The sequence below is a fragment of the Coregonus clupeaformis genome, chromosome 4, assembly GCF_020615455.1.
Source record: "Coregonus clupeaformis isolate EN_2021a chromosome 4, ASM2061545v1, whole genome shotgun sequence".
In the NCBI taxonomy this organism is placed as follows: domain Eukaryota; kingdom Metazoa; phylum Chordata; class Actinopteri; order Salmoniformes; family Salmonidae; genus Coregonus; species Coregonus clupeaformis.
The window spans coordinates 12,218,109-12,233,947 of record NC_059195.1 but is presented as its reverse complement, the minus strand read 5'-3'; positions in this window follow the sequence as shown (position 1 = coordinate 12,233,947).

Genomic DNA, 15,839 nt, shown 5'->3' with positions numbered 1-15,839 from the left:
TTTATCCAATAGAACCCAGAGAGTGCTATTCAATGGAAGCTTATCTAACATCAGATATGTACAGTGCGGTGTCCCTCAGGGCAGTTCCTTGGGCCGTTACTCTTCTCTATTTTTACAAATTATTTGCCACTGGTCTTACACAAAGCTAGAATGACTATGTATGCTGATGATTCAACACTCTCCATGTCAGCACCCAAAGCCAGTGAGCTCACTGAAATTCTAAATAAGGAGTTACATTCAGTGTCAGAATGGGTGAATAATAATAAACTGGTCTTAAATACATCTACAACTAAAAACATAGTATTTGGTTCAAAACATTATCTAAGACCTAAACCTCAACTGGAGTTGTCCATAAAGGGTGTGACCATTCAGCAAGTTGAGGAAGTTAAACTCCTAGGTATAACATTGGATGGTCAATTATCATGGTCAAGTCATATTGACAAAGTTTTTGGTAAGATGGGGAGGGGTATCTATTATAAAAAGATGTTCTGCGTTTTTAACACAAAAATCAACTGTACTACTTGTTCAGGCTCTGGTCTTTTACCATCTTGATTACTGTCCTGTAATATGGTCAAATGCAGCAAAGAAAGAACTAGCAAAGCTGCAGCTGGCTCACAACAGAGTAGCACTCCTTGCCCTTAACTGCACATACAGAACTAACATCAAGAACATCCATGCCAGTGTTTCCTGGTTGAGGGTTGACGAGAGATTAACTGCTTCTCTTCAAGTTTTCATGAGAAATATTAATATGATGAAAATTCTACATTGTCTACATAATCAAATACCATTCAGCTCAGACACCCATACATACCCCACCAGGGGTCTCTTCACAGTCCCCAAGTCCAAAACGAATTCACGACAACCCACAGTATTATACAGAGCCATGATCACATGGAACTCCATTCCATCTCCAATTACTCAAGCAAAGAGCAAAATTACCTTAAACAAAATCTCCAAAAACAGTGGGGACTGTGAGGGGACACACACACAAACACACGCACACACAGACACACTCTAATGCGCACATAGTTTTGTTGTTGTATTGTTTGTATTATTTCCTTGTTGTATTGTTTGTATATCATTGTATATCATTGAATTTTACATTTGTGTGATTATCCTTGTCTATCAGTGTATCAGTGTTTTGTTACTTGTCATGTTTTGTGTTATTATGTGCACCCCATGAAGAGTAGGTGATGCTTCTGCAAAAGCTAATGAGATCCAAATAAACCAATAAACCAATATAACCTTGGCTTTGTTATATCTCTCACATAGAGGACATACACTCCAAAACATACTTCCTTTTGATAATTTGTTTTACTATCTGTTTTGCCATGTATGCATATATTATTCAATGTGTTTCTATGGGCTAATAGCAGCAAGGCCAAATTCAATGTTTCACCAACTAATTTTTGTATCTTTCTTTGGGATACCTACAGGGATCCTAAAATTCTAAATCAAGTAGTTAAATGATCCATGGTTTGACCGTCTTAAAACAATTACATGTTAGCTTAGTAGAACCCCCTCTTCCAATACATACAAATGCTTTCAAGTGAAAATGCGATAAAATTCTGCATGACGCAGCACTGCCTGGCAGAATAGATGCATTTTCTAAGCGTCTTCTTCTGAAATATTTTCACCCTTAACGGGTGGGAGTGATGCTCTTAACCCTGAATAGTGAGCACACACATGTAGAAACCAAACGGACATGTGGATCAACGCTGTACAGTGACGGAAAAAAATATTTGATCCCCTACTGATTTTGTACGTTTGCCCACTGACAATGAAAGTATCAGTCTATAATTTTAAATGGTAGGTTTATTTGAACAGTGAGAGACAGAATAACATCCAGAAAAAATTATGTCAAAAATTGTATAAATTAATTTGCATTTTAATGAGGGAAATAAGTATTTGACCCCCTCTCAATCAGAAAGATTTCTATCTCCCAGGTGTTTTTTATACAGGTAACGAGCTGAGATTAGGAGCACACTATTAAAGGGAGTGCTCCTAATCTCAGTTTGTTACTTGTATAAAAGACACCTGTCCACAGAAGCAATCAATCAATCAGATTCCAAAATCTCCACCATGGCCAAGACCAAAGAGCTCTCCAAGGATGTCAGGGACAAGATTGTAGACCTACACAAGGCTGGAATGGGCTACAAGACCATCGCCAAGCAGCTTGGTGAGAAGGTGACAACAGTTAGTGCGATTATTCGCAAATGGAAGAAACACAAAAATAACTGTCAATCTCCCTCGGCCTGGGGCTCCATGCAAGATATCACCTCGTGGATTTGCAATGATCATGAGAACGGTGAGGAATCAGCCCAGAACTACACGGGAAGATCTTGTCAATGATCTCAAGGCAGCTGGGACTATAGTCACCAAGAAAACAATTGGTAACACACTACGCCCTGAAGGACTGAAATCCTGCAGCGCCCGCAAGGTCCCCCTGCTCAAGAAAGCACATATACAGGCCCGTCTGAAGTTTAACAATGAACATCTGAATGATTCAGAGGAGAACTGGGTGAAAGTGTTGTGGTCAGATGAGACCAAAATCGAGCTCTTTGGCATCATCTCATCTCGGCGTGTTTGGAGGAGGAGGAATGCTGCCTATGACCCCAAGAACACCATCCCCACCGTCAAACATGGAGGTGGAAACATTATGCCTTGGGGGTGTTTTTCTGCTAAGGGGACAGGACAACTTCACCAAGGGACGATGGACGGGGCCACGTACCGTCAAATCTTGGGTGAGAACCTCCTTCCCTCAGCCAGGGCATTGAAAATGGGTCGTGGATGGGTATTCCAGCATGACAATTACCCAAAACACATGGCCAAGGCAACAAAGGAGTGGCTCAAGAAGAAGCACATTAAGGTCCTGGAGTGGCCTAGCCAGTCTCCAGACCTTAATCCCATAGAAAATCTGTGGAGGGAGCTGAAGGTTTGTGTTGCCAAACGTCAGCCTTGAAACCTTAATGACTTGGAGAAGATCTGCAAAGAGGAGTGGGACAAAATCCCTCCTGAGATGTGTGCAAACCTGGTGGCCAACTACAAGAAACATCTGACCTCTGTGATTGCCAACAAGAGTTTTGCCACTAAGTCATGTTTTGAAGAGGGGTCAAATACTTATTTCCCTCATTAAAATGCAAATCAATATATAACATTTTTGACATGCGTTTTTCTGGATTATTTTGTTGTTATTCTGTCTCTCACTGTTCAAATAAACCTACCATTAAAATTATAGACTGATCATGTTTTTGTCAGTGGGCAAACGTACAAAATCAGCAGTGGATCAAATACTTTTTTCCCTCACTGTACATCTGAAATCTTTTTCACTTCATTAGCTTTATTGAGACGCGTGGAGTTGCATTGCATAACCCAGTTGTCTGTAAACCCTGATTTTAGACAGATGGAGGTAAAATGGCGTCGGCTTGTTTAAAAGTGCCAGAAGTAGTGGACGAAGTAGAGTACCAGACGCTCTGATCACCCAACCTGACACCCATTTTTACAGGTCAAAGGTCAAGAGTTGGACAGAATTAGGTTGTGTTCATTAGGGCACACCATAGCAAAATGTTTCACAATGGAAAATGAAAACGAACATTTCTTATTGGACATGTTCAGATAGCACCTCCCTGTTTTAATCAGTTTCTGGCCGTTTTCTTCAGTTTTGTACTGAACACAATACTAGCCTTGCATGAATGAACCCTGATCTAACCGTTGAACATCGAAATGTCCCAATGTTGGTAAGAAAGAAACTCTGACCAATGTAAAGGAAATTGGTTAGGAGAGGGGAAGTGGTTTGGTTCATTAATTTGGCTGAGAGAGAAAGTGTGAAGAGTAATCAAGAAAAGAAACCTTTCTTTGGCGTTCTATTTATTTGTGACCTACATGTATAATTAAGGAATACATTTTTTTTGTCAAAAGCAATATAAATCTGTGGGAAAACATTATGGCTGCTTAACATGCAAGCATGGGAAGGAAAAATAGTTTTATCAGACATTGACAGAACAAATCATTTTTCTTGGATGAAGAGGGCTTTGTCATTATTCTGTCATCTAACTAGAGCTGAGATATATTAATGAAATATAGAAATGAAATCTCTATACTCTAGTGTGCTTATGAGTAGGGTACTACAGCTATAACTCTAATGGATATACTGTACTACAAGTTCAACAAAGGCCCACTCTGCCTCTGGAGGTGTGACATGATGCATGTGCATTATGATTCCTGAGTGTTAGTTTTACTGTCATGTGGTTAAAGTGTGGGATGGAGTAGGTTTGCTGAGGTGCAATATGGTTTAGACTTTTAGGTCTGCTGTGGTGTAGGGGTTTACCAATGTGTGGCATTGGGGCTGGCTAAGTTACAGGATGAATGAATCCACTGTCTAGGCTGCAACCTGGACTCGGGTAGACGTAACATAGTAAATGTATATCCGTGACACTCCAGTTAGTATGATATGTTACGTTTTGTATGGTATGTATTAATTTGTGGATGTCCATCATCTATTTTGTATGATATGTTACAAATTACAATTCATATGATATGTTATGAATTGCAATTTATACAAAATGTTACAAATTCGAATTTGTACAAAATGTTATGAATTTGCTAAATGTATGATATGTTACGAATTCCAATTTGCTGTTGCTAATATTAGCTAGGCTAGGGGTAAGGGTTAGGGCTTAAGGTTAGGTTAGGGTAAAGGGTTAAGGTTAGGGAAAGGTGTTAGCTAACATGCTAAGAAGTTGCACAGTAGCTAAAAAGTAGTTAGTAGTTGCTATTTAGCTCAAATACTGAAGTTATCCATGATGAGACTTGACCATTCAACATTTGGCTTGCGAGATGTTTTAAATTTATTTCTATTTTATTTTATTATTATTATTTATTTATTTTATTTTTAAGGGGGTAGATCAACTTTAATATTGCAGATAGTGTTACGATCCGGCACTGTTGGTCCTGCCCCCGCTTGTTTCCCTTTTCCTTTTTTCCCCTGTGTGTGTTGTCTGTGTCTGTCTCCCCCTGCTGTGCAGCCCAGTCAGAGGATCTAGGTCAGGGGGCGTGGCCATTCTCTCTCATGCTCAGTTACCTCCAGCTGCGGCTCATTGTCACCAATCAACCAGCAGTTATCTACCCGGGCTGGACACCTCTCCAGCGCCAGTTCGTTCCTACACCACCTGTGATCCCGTCTGTTCCTGCTGCCTGCCTGCCTGCCATTCCCACGCCGCAACCTGCTCCTCTGTTGTCTGATATCCTCGTCATCCAGCTCTCAGGACTACTGGCTCTCCACCCCACTCAGCTCCTACCCCGGCCTGAAGCTACTCCACCCTGAACTGCTTCTCTCTGCCAAAACACGCTGAATAAACTACATCCTAATTCACCCTCTTTGTCCGTGTGTCCGTCTCTGCACCTGAGTCCCCCACCCAACCTAATAGAACGAACTGGCCAATCATGGACTCAGCAGAGATGCCACATGAAACAACGGGTGATGGCGTATAACGCGCCCTCCATTCACAGGGAATGTTATTGGGACAACACGACCAACTCATCCGGACTCTATTGGATAACAACCAGCAGTTGTTGGATCAAGTATCTCATCTCACCTCTCAGGTAGCTAACCTGGTAACACTCACTACCATTCCTCCCTCTGTTTCTCCTCCACCTGTTCCTCCTACAGTGGCTCCAGGCTCGGCTTCCGCTCCTGCCCTTCGGGAACCCCCCTACAACCCCACCTGAACCTTTCACCGGGGACCTGAACAAATGCCGTGGTTTCCTGCTTCAGTGCCGCTTGGTGTTCCAACAGAAGCCCCTGTCCTTCTCCACGGAATCCTCAAAGGTACATTACGCTCTGGGGTTACTGAGGGGCAAAGCTTTGATTTGGGCAGAAGCGGCTTGTTCTACTCAGCAGATTGCCAGCCTGTCGTTTGACGATTTTTCCTCTCAATTGGAAATTGTGTTTGATCACCCGACCATGCCGGGACCGCCACAAAGAGACTGTTGAAGCTACGACAGGGCACGGGTAGCGTGGCTGACTACGCCATTGATTTTTGGACCTTGGCAGCCGATTCCAAGTGGAATGACGAAGCTCTTCAGGGAGCGTTTGTTAACGGTTTGAGTGACACGATCAAGGATGAACTAGCTGTTCGTGATGAGCCTGCTAACCTTCATTCTCTCGTTTCCCTTGCTACGAATAGACAACAGGCTACGGGAGAGGAGACAGGAGAGGGGCGGTCGGGTCCGCACCGCAGGCGGGACTCCTCGCTTTCTGCAACCCGAGCAACACCACCACTCGGACACCGCCCACACATCTCAGCGGATCCCTCCACGGAACTAGACGCAGCCCATGCAGCTAGGCCGTGCTCGTCTGTCCCCCTGCCGAAAAGGAACGGGCGCATGCGGGCTGGTGAGTGCATTTACTGTGGGGACCGCACTCATTTCCTGGTTAACTGTCCGGTTCGCCCAAAAGACCAAGCTCGCAAGTAAAGGTGGGCGTACTTGCGAGTGCTACACCTGACTCAATGCCCACAGCACCCCGTCTAGTTATCCCAGCTACAGTCCAGTTCAGGAATCTGTCTCTCCCATTAGCTGCTCTCATTGACTCTGGTGCTGAGGATAGTTTCCTTGACGTTAACCTGGTCACTCAGGCGGAGATCCCTGTTAAGCCCCTGCCTAAGCCTATAACAGTAACCGCTATAGACGGCCATCAGTTTGCCAACATCACCCACCAAACTGTCCCCGTTTCTCTCGTGCTGTCCGGCAATCACAAAGAAACCATCCAGTTTAAAGTAGTCTCCTCCTCGGCCTCCCCTCTTATCCTCGGTTTCCCTTGGCTTAGCCTTCACAACCCCCATATTGACTGGCAAAACCACAAGATACACAGTTGGAGCACTCACTGCCATTCTGCTTGCCTTGGGTCGGCTATTCCGCCCTCGGTAGGTTCCCCCTGTTTCCCCTGTCAAACCCTCAGACCTCTCTTCAGTCCCTGAAGAGTACCTGGACCTGGCCGAGGTATTCAGTAAATCCAAAGCACTCTCACTACCACCTCATAGGCCATACGATTGCGCTATTGAGTTACTGCCTGGAGCCCCTTTGCCGTCCAGTCGGCTTTTCAATCTGTCCCGTCCTGAGAGAGAAGCTATGGAAACCTACATAGGCGACTCCCTAACCTCTGGCATCATTCGTCCCTCATCTTCCGCTGTTGGTGCTGGGTTCTTTTTTGTTGAGAAGAAGGACAAAACATTACGCCCCTGCATTGACTACAGAGGACTAAATAACATCACAGTCAGAAATACGTACTCCCCTGCCTCTCATCAACTCAGCATTTGAACCCCTTCATGGTGCCACCGTGTTTACCAAGCTCGACCTGCGTAACGCTTACCACCTCGTTAGGATCAGGCAGGGAGACGAATGGAAGACTGGGTTCAATACCCCTCTCGGACACTTTGAATACCTAGTCATGCCATTTGGTCTCACTAACGCCCCAGCAGTGTTTCAGGCCATGGTTAACGATGTGTTGAGGGATTTTCTACATCGTTTTGTGTTTGTCTATTTGGATGACATTCTAATATTCTCTCAGTCACAGGATGAACACGTCTCCCACGTCCGTCTGGTTCTCCAACGCCTCATGGAAAATAAACTGTATGTGAAAGCAGAAAAATGTGAGTTCCACCGGCAGTCCGTCCCCTTTTTGGGCTTTATTATCGAGCAGGGGACAAGTGTCACCAGACCCTGACAAGATCAGAGCGGTTGCGGAGTGGCCCACACCCACGTCTCGGAAGCAGCTAACGCTTCCTGGGCTTCGCCAACTTCTACCGCCGCTTCATCAGGGGTTTCAGCCGAGTGGTTGCCCCCTGACCAAGCTCACCTCCCCTAAGGTGCCATTCCTGTGGACGCCTGAGGCCGAGTCAGCCGTGAGTACATTGAAGGAACTGTTCTCCACCTCACCTGTTCTTATTCATCCAGACACTAGTTTGCAGTTTATTGTGGAAGTGGACGCCTCTGATTCGGGGGTGGGGGCTGTCCTGTCACAACGTTCCCCCACGGACCAGAAGCTCCATCCTGTGGCCTTTTTCTCCAGGAGATTGACCCCTGCTGAGAAGAACTACGACGTGGGTAACCGGGAGTTGCTTGCTGTCAAGTTGGCGTTGGAGGAGTGGAGGCACTGGCTAGACGGAGCAGAACAACCCTTCATAGTCTGGACAGACCACAAGAACCTGGCCTACATCCAGTCATCCAAGAGGCTAAACTCCGTCAGGCCAGATGGGCTCTGTTCTTCAGCAGGTTCAAGTTTATTTTAACATATCGTCCTGGCACACGTAATGTCAAGCCTGATGCTCTCTCTCGCCAGTTTACAGACAATGAAGACTCCAGCAATCCCGAACCTGTTCTGCCCGCTTCCTGTTTGGTGGCGGCTGTTCACTGGGAAATCGAGTCCCTCGTCCGATCGGCACAAGAGTCGGAACCTGGACCGGCCGATGGCCCCCCCGACCTTCTCTATGTTCCCGCAGCCGTGCGGCCGCAAGTGCTCAACTGGATCCACACCTCGCGCTTCTCCTGCCACCCTGGTATGAACCGTACACTGTCGCTACTGAAGAGGCACTTTTGGTGGCCATCCGTCGAGACTGACGTCCGGGAATACGTGGCGGCCTGTTCCATCTGTGCCCAAAATAAGGCTTCCCATCGGGCTCCTTCGGGCCTGCTGCGGCCTCTCCCAGTCCCGAGTCGTCCCTTGGTCTCACGTGGGCTTGGACTTCGTCACTGGACTTCCTATGTCTGAGGGTAATGACACCATACTCACCATCGTGGACAGATTCTCTAAATCTGCCCATTTTGTTGCATTACCAAAATTACCATCTGCCAGTGAGACAGCCCGACCTTTTTGTCCTACATGTATTCCGTCCCCATGGAATACCTGTGGACATAGTGTCCGATAGAGGCCCACAGTTCATTTCTCGGGTATGGAAGGAGTTTTGTTCTGCTCTGGGTGCCTCTGTCAGTCTCTCATCAGGTTTTCATCCCCAGTCCAATGGCCAGACTGAGAGGACCAATCAGGACCTGGAGGCTGCTCTACGCTGTGTGACATCCCAGAACCCGTCCACCTGGGCCAAACATCTCCCGTGGGTCGAATATGCCCACAATTCCCTCACCTCCTCTGCCACCGGCCTCTCACCATTTGAGGCGGCTTTGGGGTACCAACCGCCATTGTTCCCGTCTCAGGAAAGGGAGTTAGCCATCCCGTCAGTTCAGGATAACCTTCGTCGCTGCCGCAAGGTGTGGGTGGACACCCGTGAGGCCCTTCTACGGACAGCAGAGCGTAACAAGAGAGTGGCGGACAGGCACAGGGTAGTCGCTCCCCAGTTCCAGCCTGGTCAGCGAGTCTGGCTCTCCTCCAGCAACATCCCCCTGCGCACTGACTCCCGTAAGCTGTCGCCCCGGGTATTTGGGTCCTTTCGAGATCGATTCCATCATCAACCCTTCGGCTGTTCGGTTGAAGCTTCCCCAGGCCATGAGAGTCCATCCTACATTTCACGTGTCCCAGCTGAAGCTGGTCTCCTCCAGCCCTTTGTGTCCGCCTGTGGATCCCCCTCCGCCACCGCGTATTATTGACGACCATCCAGCCTACACGGTGCGGAGACTGCTGGACGTCCGGAGGCGTGGTAGAGGGCTTCAGTACCTGGTGGACTGGGAGGGATACGGTCCCGAGGAGAGGTCCTGGATTCCCCGACGATTTATACTGGATCCTCAGCTGGTGGCTGATTTCCATAGGGACCACCCTGACAAGCCGGGTGGGTCGCCGGGTGGCGCCCGTTGAGGGGGGGGTACTGTTACGATCCGGCACTGTTGGTCCTGCCCCCGCTTGTTTCCCTTTTCCTTTTTTCCCCTGTGTGTGTTGTCTGTGTCTGTCTCCCCCTGCTGTGCAGCCCAGTCAGAGGATCTAGGTCAGGGGCGTGGCCATTCTCTCTCATGCTCAGTTACCTCCAGCTGCGGCTCATTGTCACCAATCAACCAGCAGTTATCTACCCGGGCTGGACACCTCTCCAGCGCCAGTTCGTTCCTACACCACCTGTGATCCCGTCTGTTCCTGCTGCCTGCCTGCCTGCCATTCCCACGCCGCAACCTGCTCCTCTGTTGTCTGATATCCTCGTCATCCAGCTCTCAGGACTACTGGCTCTCCACCCCACTCAGCTCCTACCCCGGCCTGAAGCTACTCCACCCTGAACTGCTTCTCTCTGCCAAAACACGCTGAATAAACTACATCCTAATTCACCCTCTTTGTCCGTGTGTCCGTCTCTGCACCTGAGTCCCCCACCCAACCTAATAGATAGATTGTAACTTCCATCAATGTAATTGTCTGCATCACTTCCAATCCCCCATATTTCTTTCCCCGCAAATATATGTATACATATAAATACATATATATACAAATCCTTTAAAAAATATGTATTTTCCTTTATTACTTTCCAACCCCACCACCCCTCCCCTAATTGGAGTAAACTAGTGAACAACAACGCTCAGGCCTCTACTTCCAGCTTATACATACTATATACATTTTATGGACACAGTCAATTTGACAATAATTCTATTTTATTTGTTTTTACTCCTGAACTTCCTCTACCCTAAACCTCTCCTATCATTTTCATGATGTCCATCCGGTTTACCTCTACATGCCATATCCCCCAAACGGTGCTATTTTTCACAAAAGTTCTCAACCTACAGTATACACTTATTATGGACACAGTATGTTTTACATTAGTCATTTTGTTGTTATTAGTTGTTATTAGTCCCAACCTTCAGCTCCATTCAGCCCCTCCCATCTATCTCTTAACACCATCCATATTGGATTTCTACTTGCCATATATTTCTCAACTGTACTGTGATGTTTCACAAAAGTTATGAACCCGTCTATTCTCATTGTTTCTACAGATTTCAAATTGCAAATAAACATTTTTGCTAAAAGTATTATTATGTTATTGATCGATTGACTATGACTTTTCAGATCACCCAGTAGTGCTATCTGTAGGGTTAGCTCCAGGTAAATATTACAATCCTTCAGCCATTCCTGGACCTGTGACCAAAAACAAGCTACAAATGGACAGTACCAAAACAAATGATGTTATGATTCTGTCTCTTCGCAGCAAAATCTGCAGAGCTGGGAAGATTGTATCCCCCATGTAAATAACATTCTATTGGTTGCAAGAATTTTGTATAATAATTAAATTTGAAAAATTCTAAATGTTTAATCCGGCGTCGTAAGTTCATAAACCATTTGCCATGGAATCTGTACGTCAAAAATCTCTTCCCAACTATTTTGCAGTCTATATGGGACAGCTGTCAAGCCTTTGGTCCTTAAATGAAACTGGTATATTTTTTTATTTATCACAATTTTCTTTAACCAATTATGATCTTAATGCAGGGCCGACAGACAAGTTCCTTACTTTTTCCCCCTTCCACTTTCCTCTTCCATTTTTGCGGTAATGCTGCAATTATTTGGTTGTAATTTTGGGTAAAGCAGACATTTCCATATGTTTTTGTTAGCTGCATGTGCGACATAACTCCACCAGTTCTACCTATGATATAATTTACGAAGATTATACCTTTTTTAAACCATTTTTTTAAACAATTAGTATATTTGAGTTTAACCACAATATTTGTTGCATTATTTGTTCTGTCGTTTCTGGAGGATTAAATTGAAATTGCAACCAACTTTCTATGGCTTGTTTTGGAAATAGTGATATTTGGGCGATGATTTCCTTTTCGAATAACTGAAAGAGAGAGGTTGTAATCTGAATAAAGGGAAAAAGACCATTCTTTCACATGGGGTGAGACAATCTTACTAATTTGCTAGAGAACCAGTTCGGATTTAAGTATAACTTTTGTATGACCGAAGAGTTTAGTGATAGGTCTAATGCTTTAATATTTAATAATTTCTGTCCTCCGAATTCATATTCATTATATAAATACGCCCGTTTAATTTTGTCTGGCTTGCCGTTCCAAATAAAATGGAATATTTTTTCTCATATAATTTAAAAAACTGTTCTCTAGGCGTAGAGTTAATTAGGGTGATTTTTTCACAAATAGGCATGTATTTACCTTTCCATGGTAGCAAGATCTTATCTATTTTTGCTAACTTTCTATTAAAATGTATTGGAGTGAGATCCTTTATTTCTTTTGGGATTTGTATTCCAAGTATATCCACATTACCATCAGACCATTTTATTGGTAAACTACACGGTAATGTAAAAATTGTATTTTTTAGTGATCCAATACGTAATATAGTACATTTATCATAATTTGGGTGTAATCCAGAGAGGTTAGAAAATGTATCTAGATCCTCTATGAGGCTGTGGAGGTATTCAAGTTGTGGATTTACAATAAAATATGAATCATCAGCGTACAATGACACCTTTGTTTTTACGCCCTGGATTTCTAATCCCTTGATATTATTGTTGGACCTGATTTTATTAGCTAACATTTCGATGGCCATAATAAATGGACATGCCAATAGTGGACAACCTTGTTTTACTCCTCCTCTTTTTGTTATTTAATTTTTTTATTAATTTTTATTTTTTTATTTTTTTGGGGGGGATTGTGCAATTATATACGTTTTTATTAATTAAATCATAAATTCAACGTCTGATATTTAGAATCAAATGGCAACTGTTATTGAAGTAAGGCATTGAGAACACAGACAGCACTGACATTCTAATGACAGAATCATTTTACACTAGAGGAGTTGGTTGTCATGACATTTAATAGCATTTTGGCTCTGTAGATAAGTGTTGGCGTACTGTATGTAGATACTAACCCTGATAAAACAAATGGCTGTCCCAGAAAGATGACATCACCAACAAGACTTCTATGTCATTTAATAAAATACCTTCATATTTTCACCGGAAGGCAAAGACAAAGGGCTGTATTCAATCCACATCGTGGAAATTCAGCGTTACATCATGATTTGGCAATTTTCCTGGGTTAGCGTAGACTGCATTCACACTAAACGCTGCAGATGTTGGCTCAATAGGAAATTAACTTTACATTTCAGCGATACAGATTGAATAGAGCCCTAAAAAAACATATTTAAACAACGTTCCAACCACCAAGACAGAAAATACTTTATTCCAACCACCAAGACAGAACAGACTTCATTCCAACCACCAAGACAGAACAGACTTCATTCCCACCCCCAAGACAGAACAGACTTCATTCCAACATCATTCCAACCACCAAGACAGAACAGACTTCATTCCAACATCATTCCGAACACCAAGACAGCACAGACTTCATTCCAACATCATTCTAACCACCAAGACAGAACATGCATACATACTGTGGCAGGATACAAAGTGAATACACTTAAATAAAATGGTGTGAAGAAGTTGTCAGAGCATAAACATTTAAATAACTAAAGTGTTAGATTGTTTTATTGTCTTTTGATAGGTCCAGTATTTAATTATATTCAGTGATATTTACAATATCTAAAGGCACTACCTAATTTTAAAAGTATACATTTTTGTTTCCCGTTTGAGAACTTTACCTCATGTTTTTCCTGTCTGAGCAGAATGCACCTTGATCCCAATGGAGTCAGTTAACGCTCCTGCTCTGAAATCTAAAATCTCTGAAATCGGTGAAATCACTCTGAAATCAGTGAAATCAGTGTTTAAATCAGTGTTTAAATCAGTGTAGAATGTACAGGATAGCGATGGCCAGGAGAAGGTGGAGGCCGAACGTTGGTCTGTTGATCGCTCCGCCTCTCGCTGTAGTAGCAGCAGCTCCTCCAGCCACGGTGGTGACTGAACCAGTCCCTCCATCTACCCCTACAGTGGTGCTGGAAACGGGTCCTGATCCAGACCTGGACCATGCTCTGGTTTGCATAGCGCTTCAGCTCTGGCAGGTTAGAACCCAGCAGACCACTCACCTGGCTCAGAGTCTGTATAACAGTAGGGTCCAGGGTGATGAAAGTGGCCATGTCCATATTGATGTTAGAGGTGGACAGACGCTGGACGTAGTCTGAGTTAGCGCCACCTATGTATGGCTGTGTTAGCTGGTAGGAGGTAGCAGAGACAGTACTACGGCTCTGGAAGGCTCCTCTCTTCTTCTCTATGGTGCAGTTGGTCACCGTCAGGGCATTAGCATTACTCAGGCTACTCTGTGTAATGATCTTCAGGAGGCTGATGTCTCGTGAACACAGGTTGGGTCCTCCGTTTTACTCCTCTTGACAGTTTAAAACTTTCTGAGAAATAGCCATTATTTACTATTTTACACCTAGGGTTACTATACATGATTTTAACCCATTTTATAAGAGATTCTCCAAAATTGAAATGCTCCAGGCATTTATATGTAAACTCCAGTCGTACTTTATCAAAAGCCTTTTCAAAGTCAGCTATGAATAGCAGGCCTGGTTTCCCTGATTTTTCATAATGTTCTATTGTTTCCAGCACTTGCCTTATATTATCTCCAATGTATCATCTATGTAAAAAACCTGTCTGATTAGAATGAATAATGTCCGACAATACCTTTTTTATTATATGCGCTATACATTTTGCTAGAATGTTTGCATCACAACACTGAAGTGTAAGGGTCCTCCAATTTTTTAAATGGACAGGATCTTTATATTTCCCACTTGTATCCTGTTTCTGTAATAATGAAATCAGACCTTCTTCTTGAGTGTCTGATAACCTACCATTTACATAGCAGTGGTTAAAACATGCTAATAACGGTCCTCTGATTATATCAAAAAAGGTTTGGTATACCTCAACTGGTATGCCATCCAACCCTGGAGTTTTCCTGGACTTTAATTGCATCCAGAAGTTCCTCCTCTGTAATTTCACCTTCACATGAGTCTTTCTGTATGGCTGTTAATTTTACATTATCAATAGAATAAAAATCCATACAATTAGCTTCAGTTAGAGGAGATGTAAGTGACTGAAATTAAAACATATGCTTAAAGTACTTTGCTTCCTCCTTCAAAATATAATTTGGTGAATCATGGGTGACTCCATCATTTGTAACCAGTTTCAGTAAATTATTTTTGAGATGTTTGCGTTATGCACACACCCATCCGCCCTGACCAACCACCCTACTTTCGCTTTTGCTTTAATCTTTTCACACGTACCAACAAATGGGTGTGATCATTCTACAGTGGTCCCTGCAGCATACGATCAAACCGGTTTGATTAGAACACTTATTTAGAACGTCCAGTTTAGATTGACGCAACAGTCAGCATTTGAGCTAGCCACATAGTTTTTTTTCACAGAAACATTTTGCACAAACACAGTCCTTACAAAGTTATGTCCTGAATGTGAGCAGTTTATTTTTGGATGCAATGTTCAGACATTCACAGAAGTAGTGACAGCATACACAATCATCCAAATCGGAAAATGTAGGCTACATTAGTCCTAGCGCTAACTGAGGAAAGATTAACATAACACAAGAGGTCATATTTAGAGAACTCTCGGCTGACAGAAACCACAATATGAATTAGCTATTAGCAATTACTATTTATAATTCATCACATCACGGGTGAGCTCGCCATTGATCAAAATAATTGAGTAAAACACTTTCTACTAATTGAAAGTAATCAGACGATGGGTAGTTTGTGCACGCCGCCATGTTTGTTTTTTCGCTTCAACCAAAGATAATAAGAGGAGACAAGATGAGTTTGGTCTGTTTGCAGTATGCATGTCGAAGGGGGTGTGTCATATATGATCATTCACTTCCCTTCATTCACTTCCGGAAGTTTACTCGAAAGATGAGAGAACCATTCCTTCACCTCAGTATAACATCTTTGGTCTGACAGACGTTTACGTGACACCCAGAATGCATTGTATAATGTCAACAAATATGGCACC